General features: G+C 46.7%; 1 long non-coding RNA gene across 1 annotated transcript; it reads left to right on the top strand.

The window, feature by feature from the left end:
• The first annotated feature begins 9,508 nt into the window (after positions 1-9,508).
• LOC109324242 lies at positions 9,509-9,859 on the top strand. Its single transcript, XR_002104883.1, has 2 exons — positions 9,509-9,636; positions 9,763-9,859. It is a non-coding gene; the product is annotated as an uncharacterized LOC109324242 (long non-coding RNA).
• Positions 9,860-10,056: the final 197 nt, after the last annotated feature.

Genomic DNA, 10,056 nt, shown 5'->3' with positions numbered 1-10,056 from the left:
CCACCAGTGGTATCAGCAGTGGGGGGGGCGGGGCTTGTGAGTGGTGACCACCCGCAGGCACCGCCAGCAGTGTCAGCAGCGCCTTTTCACAGGGGGTGCACCGCCATGCTCAGGGGTTCCACGTACACCCCCTACACATCATCAATGGGAGAAGGGCCCTTCCCAACCAGCTGTGGCTCAGGCTGGGGCCACGGGAGCGGTGCACCCTGATTGCTCTCAGCTTCCCACATCTAGGGTGGGCCAGGTATGCCTGGAGGAGGGGAGCAGCCCTTGCCTGGCTTTTGTGGGGGGCAGAGGGGGAGGGAGCATAGCCAGATCTTGGCCTGCAGCTGGCACAAAAGGATTGAGCAATGAGAGCAGAAGCCCCAGTCCCAGGCCTGAGGGAAGGGAGGAGACAGTCACAGAGAAGTGGGGCTGACAGGGACCTCCAGATATCCTCTAGTTTAGTGTCTAGTCCAGCCCCTGCCTGAGCCCTGACCAGACCCTCCCATACAAGGTTTGTTCACAGCACCCACAACTGAGAACACCCACCAATCACACTCAGGCCTTCTGGGGCCTAGCCATGTCCCCACCCTCAGCTCAGCTTCCTTCCAGCCACTGTGGAAGGGAAGGGAGGGCTTGCTTTAGCCTGAGCCACTGCAAGCATATGGCTGCATTTCTGGAATCAAAAGTGAATGTCTATTCACTTGCTTGCTGGTTCAATCTACTCGGGTTAGATTACCCTGCAAAGATTAAATCAATTCAGGCTTGGGCTTTTTGAATGCCTGTACTTAGCCTTAAAAGATGTTCACCAGCACTACTGCACAGTAACTCTGGTTACTGTACATGTTCTATTTCCATTCCTCAGATAGATTTAGAGCTACCTTGGTTATTTCTCTACGGCACTACACTATGCCTAGTGCGTGCCAGAAACTCAACCTAACTGCAGCGACAGATACCCTGAGCAACCCAGATTTAGGGAGAAATTGCAGGAGAGCATCACTAAATAATGGAATCCAAATGTTGAATAAAACAAGTGCCCTATAAAATAAGCTACACTGAATTTATTGTTGGGGCTCTCTAGAGTTTTTGACTTTGAATATGATACATTAAATTCTTAAAATCATCATGTTTTAAGAGCAATGTTTAGCAGTTACAGGTTCTTTTTATTTCAGTGAATGAAAATTTACAGAGGGTGGGGGAATTTTTATGCATTTCATAAGCCAAAATATCCTGTTATTCATTCCTATCTAAAAACACAAAGAGCAACCTGTCAAATTCTACTTTTTTATCTTTCAGATGAAATTCCCCTCCACATTTTCCAATTAAATATATTAGTATGCTACTCACTAATAAGGAAACCTTTCACTGACTTTCATTTTAATATTCATATTGCTTGGTAACAGTCAAAATGTGTTATAGTATTTCTTAATCGTTTTTGGCTGCACAGATATATTTATTATTTTAAAAATTACGCAGCTGAAAAACTTTTGGATACCTTCTGCTTATAATCATCTTTATAGAAATAGTTACTTTGTTCCAAATGATAGTGCCTGAGGGGCACATCTATAAAAGAGATCCTTTTGGTAATAACTGATGCAGTGGGCCGGTACAGCAAAAATATTAGGTCTCATGCTGTGCACTTTAGATTACCTGCTATGAAACTGCAGGCATTCTATAGGGCAGTGCATAATGTCTTCCTAAGCTTGATATATGGGAAGTGTTGATCCTGAAACAAATTTCTTTTTTTTTCGGAACACTGTCGGACTATGGACAAATGCTTTAAGAAAGGAGGGGGAGCTGCCACTCAGGAAAACACATTGGCTCTTACAATAGAAATGTGACATGTGCATGCTCCTGTAACAATCCAAGTTAGACAAATCACTCTGATTCTAATCCTGAATGAAATGGAGATAAGTTTCAATGGTTTTGCCACACTATCATTATTAAATCAAGCAACTATAACAGTAATAGTGTAACAGTTTGTATCAGTTTAATTGATACTGATTCTGTTGTTGCATCTCTGTATACCCGTCCCCCTGTCGACTACCACGTGGAAAAACTGAGAGTGCATTTTGCCTTAAACTAACTTGTTGGTTGGTGAGGTTTGCCCTCTGTCCCCTGCCTCCCTGCATTACATTAAAACGGAATCTGCTGCACAGACACCAGTGACCATCTGCTCAAAGGCCTTATCTCCCCACACCTATTCTAATCCCAAGCATAAACTTTCTCACAGCACAGCTGCAGTGAACTGAGCATAGCAACTCAGGCTACATAATAATAAAAAAACTTGAACATCAGGCAGGATTATTCTTCCTGGACAAGTTTCAATATTTGAGGCTGGAGTGGGGCTGATATGCATGCACCACCTCCAGCTCGCAGCTTGCCAGAGTAGGCCCCCACTGTGATGATGGTTATTGTCACACATAAGCTAAAGTTCCACCAAGAGGATGGGCTCTCATGTACCTTCAGATTGATTAACTATCCTGTCTTTGATTTTCTCTTTGGTGTGGACCAATGGGAATCAAGGGACTTGCAAGAAAATGGAAGCAGTCTGCTCAGTATTACCTCTGCCTAAGGTTCTTGACTCCTGATTTTCCCCCAGCTGAAACTTACTTTTGACCTACTGACTATGACACTGGTTTTGTATCTTGTCTGAAAATCAGCCTTGACACTCATGGAGATGGGATCATTCAGAGAAATCTCAATGGGATCCATGAAGGGAGACAGCATTCTGGAAATGACTAAGTCCCCACACTGGAGGGGGGAAGGGGAAAGAGGAGCCCAGGGATCACAAATTAACCCTGTGGCAGTCAATGGTCCTGAGTGCCGGTGCTAACGGTAACGAGCTCGGACAAACAGGTGGGGGCTAGCGGGGCAGAGATGGTACTGACGCTTGGTGGTTGCAACGTAGTTTTATTACTTACACTTGTTGGGAGCGTAGGTTACAGATGCAAGCTTTTGTTAAACAGAACGATTGAACCCTAAGTTGAAATAACAACTAACTGAACTAATAAACAAACCAAAGTAGAACAAAACTCAACCGAGTAATCGGAGTAGAACAATGCGGAGAATGAAGCGCAAAACGAAGCGGAGTAGAACGAGTAGAATAGAACGACAGCTGATGGAAACGAGTCGACTAAATCACGAGCATGCAGGGACGGGGTACGCCAGGAATAGCGGTGGCGGAGAGACAGGGTTCACAGGTGGCCGGCCTGTGAACTAGCCCAAGGTCTCAGTGGGTCTCTGGTCTCTGAGAGTCTCCGTCTGTCTCTGGGCTGGTCTCTGATTTTTCCAGAGGGTCTCCCAGAATCTCTCGGGCAGGTCTCTGTCTGGGCGGAAACTGCGTTGGCTTAAATACTTTTTAAACAGCCAATCACATGATGCCTCTTGTGGAAAGTTCTAATTGATTATGTGATGGCTATTTGCTAGCACATGACTGGGCATGCGCGCTCTGTCAAATTGAATACCTCTTCAGTCACATACTGGCCCTGTGTGTGATGTGTGTCTGAACATGCGCACTTACTTTAGGAACTGTCTACCTGCATGTCGGTACTTGTCTCTCTTAACTTGGTGTCATTTAACCTGGTGTCAGCAGCACCTTTAACTCTTGGCTCTGACAAACCCCTCACCAGCCACCAGTTGGACTTCTTTAATTTAAGGCTAGGTATAATAGTCTTAAATTAAAGAAGCCCTTCTTTAATGTAAGACTAGGTACAATAGAGATAGCAATGGTTTTACATTTTCTTTTCTTTTTTTAAATGATGACATCAGTAATTAAGAGTAGTATTTCCAATTAAATGTTTTCTCATGCTTGAAAGTACTGTCCCTAAAGATTATTTGACAAATAATCATACCCTGTCAACACCATATATTATATGACTGTTTGCAAGATTCATTGTAGGTATTTTAGTGTAATTTTTAGCTTCTGTTTTTAAAAAATACCTAACCTTTCTTTCTTTCTTTGCTGTAGAGCTGGCTGCAGATCAATAACATCAAAAAAAACCAGGAAAGCCCCAAACATACTGAGACAAGTATCTGTTAAATCTTCTTCATTATGATAATCAAAGGTGTTGTAGGCTGGTCTGACATCCATGCATTCCTTTATATGTATTTCAATCTCTTTAAACAGACAGTGCAAACAAAATTATTAACTGAGGTCCAGATTTGGCAATGTTTCACCTTTTTTTTTTTGTTGAGAGCCAGATTCTGACACTAAGTGCAAGTTCATCATACTTTGCGCTAAATCATGGGCTGGCTTGCACATCATAGGATGCAGTTAGTACAAGATGGGAAATAAGGGAGTTAAATTCCCCTCTCTGAATGAAGTGGAGAGGAAGAATGCAGGGACATTTTGTTCTGCCATACAGCAGTTCAGCATTCAGTGCATTCAGCAGTTCAGGAGAGCCTGCATATCATGGAGCATAAAGTATTCTAGAGCTAGTGCCTGGATGTTTACTTTCCTTTTGGAGTGACAGAGGAAAGAAGGTAACAATGACTTGAAGACTGGTTCAGGGGGAGCACTTTTTGCTCAGGGCAGATTATAGTTAGGTAGTGATCCTCTGTAAGTAGCACTGTTAACTCATGGAAGAAGGCAATATGCTTATTGTGAATATGGGTGTCAGAATTTTGCCCTATGTACTTTTGTGACAATGTCCTACCAACCCACTCAGAGATAGCTTTTAATATACTAAACAAAACTATTTGAAAATATTTTTCATGAGCAAACACCATGCTGACAAACAATAATAAGTTTTATTGCTTAGTAATATGGTTATTTCCTTTTCCATGGAAGGGGAGGGAGGGGTTGTGAAATGGCTGTTCTATCCCCTTTACAGAGTACCTTATTATAATACAGTTTCTTGTATAAGGTGATTATATACTTTTGTTCATATTACACAAAACTGGACTGTTCATAGCATTGCTGTGAAAGCATCTTTTTCAGAACATTTTATTTGTTTTAATATTCAAATCGGACATCAAGCCACTAAGGAAGTAAAAAGGGTGCAATGGAGAACGTAACAAATACTTGGAGCCATGCTATACATTTGAGTCTAAATATGGATGTCCCCAAAATGTGGGAGCAGGTTATTTACAATAATTCAAGCACTCCTTTACATGGGTCCAGCATGTTTAATGTTTGCAAGGGTGTCAGTGCCTTTTTACAAAAGTCCCTGTCAGATTCAAACTCTATTATTAGAGACTTTCATATATGGAGCGGCACAGTGGTCAGCACAGCAAACATCTACATCATGTATCTATGACTTACCTACACATTGATTTATATTTTTAAATATATTAACAAATAATATTAAAGAGAGGCTTAGTCAAAGATTTATAAAAATATACATGTCAGGACCCACTGGAAAACTGGAAAAAAAATGATATCTCTGATCCTCCCCTTCCTCATACCACAATGCATAAAGCACTTCCCTTCAGCTCATCCCCTTCTCTAAAAATCTGGGGAAAGTGCCCTTGCATCCTGAAGTCTGACTCTTTAAAATCCTATAAACCTAGGCTGTACTGTTATATATAGATGAAAAATACTCTGCAGAGCCTGGAGTCACCCTTCTTCCCTTCTTTGCTTTTCTCACCTTGTCTGAAAAAGGGAGTAAGTTACTTCACCCTCCCTATGGAGTACCAGGCAACTCCTGTTTTCTTCTGTCTCTACTGCAAGGCTGAGAACTGTGAAGTTGGGGGCATGGAAGGGGGAAAGTTTCATTTTCCTTTGCTCTCTTGTGTAGCTGAGTACAGATTCTGTCAGTCTAGGCTAGAGGTATAAGAGCGCTTGGGTTGTTTGTTTAGGGGGTATTTGGTTGATTGTTTTTTGTGTCTGTGAACAATACAAAATTTAATGTAAATGATGTAATTCATACATATATGTCTGCACTTTACAGATAACTGAAACAATAATCAAATTATACCCATCCACCACATATCAAGATAAAAGAATAGTCTTAAAACTGGCTTCGGTTCTTCTAACCACTGGACAATTCCATAGGTTAGAAACACCAGAAACAAAACTGTTGTCTCCAGGAGCTTTCAGCTGAACAGTAAAATAGACAATAATTCTGCTTAAAGGATCATAAGTATCTGATCTCAAAGTTTTGTGGGTGTTGGTTATAGCCGTGTTGGTCTAAGGATATAGATAGACAAGGTTCTTTGGGTAAATGTGGTATCTTTTATTAGACCAACTAAACAGTTGGAAAATTGTTCCTTGCAAGCTTTTGGGCACAAACACCCTTCTTCAGGCATAGGGAGAGTCTTCTGTCATTTTGGGTGCTCTCTTGAGTAGAATAAAAACCAATATGCAAAATGCAGTTCTGTGAAAATGCAAATGCTTGGCAGTGAGAATCAGAGGTGATGGGAGACAATAGGTGTGAGACAGGTAGGTGGGGGCAGAGGAAAGTGGGAAATGTTGACCTGATGATAGACTATATCTGGTAAAATGAAGACAGGTTACCTGGGCTTATAAGATGGCAGGCATGTTATATGTGCCATAAATCCAATGTCTATATTAAGTCCATCATTCTTGGTGGACTAATATCCCACACCAAGATGGTATCCAAGCCTGCCTTACATATCTACAAGAGCAAGATTACAACTCAGACCTAATGATATTACTGAACTTATATACTTCATACTCACACATAACAGCTTAACTTTCAATAACCAACACATCCTATGGCCAAGGCATACTGAATAGATTCAGACCATGCTGGGACAAGAAATGTAAATCCTGCCAACACATCTCCACCCCTCCCACAATAACTACACCCCACGACAAAACCATCACCATTCCTGGATCTTACACTCGGACCTCCAAAAATGGAATATATCTCATCCAGTGCACTAAATCCATGATGGAAAATATGTAGGAGAAAATTTCATAGACATTAGGCATTAGACATCTAATTTCATAGACATTAAGGCTGGAAGAGACCTTGGAAGATCATTGAGTTCAGCCCCCTGTCCCAGGGGCATGAAGTCAGCAGGGATCATAGGATCCCAGCAAGATAAACATCCAGATGTCTTTTGAAGGTGTTCACCTCTGGCAGCAGTCTATTCCAAACCTTGGGGGCTCGGACAGTAAAGAAGTTCTTCCATATGTCCAGCCTGAAATATTCATGGAGGAGTTTGTGACCATTCTAATTTGTCATCCCTTGGGATGCTCTGGCGAGCAAACGTTCCCCCAGATCCTGGTAAGCACCCCTTATAAACCTATAGGTGGCAACCAAATCACCCCTGAGCCTGCACTTTTCTAGGCTGAAGAGTCCCATGGCTGTCAGCCTGTCTTCATAAGGTTTGTTTTCCTGAACTCTGATCATGCACATGGCTCTCCTCTGCACCCTATCAAGCTTCTCCACATCCTTTTTGAATTGTGGAGCCCAAAACTATATACAGTACTCCAACTGTGGCCTCACCAACACCGAGTAGAACAGGAGAATGATGTCCTGGGATTTGCTTGAGAAGCATCTGTGGATGCAAGCCAGTGTTTTGCTCGCTTTACTAGCAGCACTATCACACTGAAGGCTTATATTCATCTTGTGGTCAGTCATGACCCCCCCACGTCCCTTTCATCCGTAGTGCTAGCCAGCTTAGCACTGCCAAGCCTATTAGCGTGCTGCAGGTTTTTCTTCCCAAGGTGGAGAATCTTGCATTTTCCGGTGTTAAACACCATCAGGTTCTCATCCACCCATTTCCTGAGCCTGTCAAGGTCATCCTGGATCACCCTCCTGTCCTCAGGTGTGGACGCTCCCTATCCCATAATGGCCAGGGGTGTCCCATGGACTGGTGAAAGACTGACGCACAGTACCCATTTAGCAAGTTGGCTTTGTCCTGGGCATCGGTTGTCAGTTGTCTTATCTGATTTAGCAGGGGTCCAATGTTGCCCTTGCTTTTCCTCCAGCTCCCCTCCAGGAAGCGCCTGCCCAGCCCTGGGGGCCTGCCCGAGGCACCTGGGGGTGGCAGGGCCTGGAAGGTGCCTGCCCTTGGGCTCCAGGGCCAAAAGGAACGCCCCCGCATGCAGTGGATGGAGCAGCCTCCAAGTTCACCCAGAAGCCTGGGGCCTGCAGCTCCCTTCCAGAGCCTCCGGGAAGGGCCTGGCTGGCTCTAGGGGCCTCCCCAAGACTGCTGGGGGCAGCAGGGCCCAGCAGGCACCTGCCCCCGGGCTCTGAGGTAAATGTGAATGCTGAGCATGGAGTGGATGGAGCAGCCTCCGAGTCTACCCGCAAGTCTGCAGCCTGCAGCTCCCCCTTGCAGCCTGCAGTGGCCCTCCAGAAAGGGCCTGCCCAGCCGTGGGGGGTTGCCCAAGGTGCCTGGGGGTGGCAGGGCCCGGCAGACACCTGCCCCAGGCTCCAGGGCCAAATGTAGTGCCGCCGCATGGAGTGGATGGAGCAGCCTCCAAGTCTATGTGCACGCCTGCAGCCTGCAGCTCCCTCCTGGAGCCTCTGGGAAGGGCCCAGCCAGCCCAGCAGGGCTTCCCGAGGCATCTGGGGGTGGCAGGGCCTGGCAGGCACCTGCCCCTGGGCTCCAGGGCCCACGGGAGCTCCTCCGCATGGAGGGGATGAATGGAGAAGCCTCTGAGGCCACCTGGAAGCCTGTGGCCTGCAGCTCCCCCCAGGAGCTTGTAGTGGGCCTCCAGAAAGGGCCTGTCCATCCCCAGGGGCCTGCCCAAGGTGCCTTGGGGCCTCAGGGCCTGGCAGGTGCCTGCCCCTGGGCACCAGGGAAGGCTGCTGCATGGTGCCTCTCCCAACGCCATACTTGGGCCCACCGGTGCTTCTCCTGGGAGCAGGGCCCTCCAGGTAGCAGGATGGCTGGGGAGAGGCAGGGGGGCAGCAGGCTGGGGTCTGAAGTCAATGTTGGGCAGGGGGAACCAGGGAAGAGTGGGGGGGTGAAAGATGGAGGCTTAAGCCTGGGCAGGGAGGCACTTTTTGGAGGCTTAAGACCCTGGTGGTTGTGGGGGTGCTGTGTGCGTTACTGCCTGACTGCACCCTGGGTACTTGATTGGGAGTGGAACCCCAGGCGGCAGGAATTCCAGGCACCAGGTCAACCCCATGAATTCCTATGGGGCTTTGAGACACCAAGTCAACCCCAAGCATTCCTATGGGGACTTGTCAGAGAACAAGTCTACCCTATTCATTGCTATGGGGACTCCTAGACACCAGGTCTACCCTGTTTTGAAGCACAGGGGTGGCTTTTGGGACACCAGGTCAACCCCAGCGATGCCTGTGGGAGGGAGAGCCCGGCAAGTTGAAGGGGAGCTCCCTGTCTCAGAGCCTCCCCACCCACTGGCCCTCCATGCAGCTGAGTCACCCACAAGGTGCCAGGTCAAACCAGGCCCAGGGGAGAGGGAAGGGGAGAACTGCCAGACCCTCCACTTGTGAGGGTCCCCTGCCTGCCTCTTCCCCACTCTCGCCAGCCCCTGGTGGGGGGCTCTGCCCACCGCAGGCATGGTGGTGCCCTCCTCCCCCACTCCTGGAGGTGGTGTTCAGGTTGGGGATTTGCGCTCGGGAGACAAAACCTTGTGTCAAGCGCTGACTTTCAATAGATCACAGCGAGGTAGCTCCTCTGCTACATATGAAACCCTGACCCAGAATCAGGTCATCTACAAATGATTTAGCACCAGATTCCCCATGAACATGCGATACGCTGCGGGTGAGAGGCGGCTCCCTTCTGACCGCTCTCCGGTCCTGCCACAAATGGCTCTCCACACTGCGGCCTGCCCCCCAGGCAGGGGCCAGCCAGCTATCCGGGATTAACTGAGGCTCCACGGTGCTGTAGTATCATTATGTTTAGGGGGGATTCTGACTTAGAGGCGTTCAGTCATAATCCCACAGATGGTAGCTTTGCCCCATTGGCTCCTCAGCCAAGTACATACACCAAATGCGGTTCCTCACGGACTGAGCAGGATTACTATTGCAACAACACATCATCAGTAGGGTAAAACTAACCTGTCTCATGATGGTCTAAACCCAGCTCATGTTCCCTATTAGTGGGGGAACAATCCAATGCTTGGTGAATTCTGCTTCACAATGATAGGAAGAGCTGACATCGAAGGATAGAAAGTGACATCGC

This window comes from Crocodylus porosus, unplaced genomic scaffold (genome assembly GCF_001723895.1).
Source record: "Crocodylus porosus isolate Cpor-Errol unplaced genomic scaffold, CroPor_comp1, whole genome shotgun sequence".
Lineage (NCBI taxonomy): Eukaryota > Metazoa > Chordata > Crocodylia > Crocodylidae > Crocodylus > Crocodylus porosus.
The sequence above is the reverse complement of the archived record's forward strand: the minus strand, read 5'-3'. Positions and strand labels throughout refer to the sequence as shown.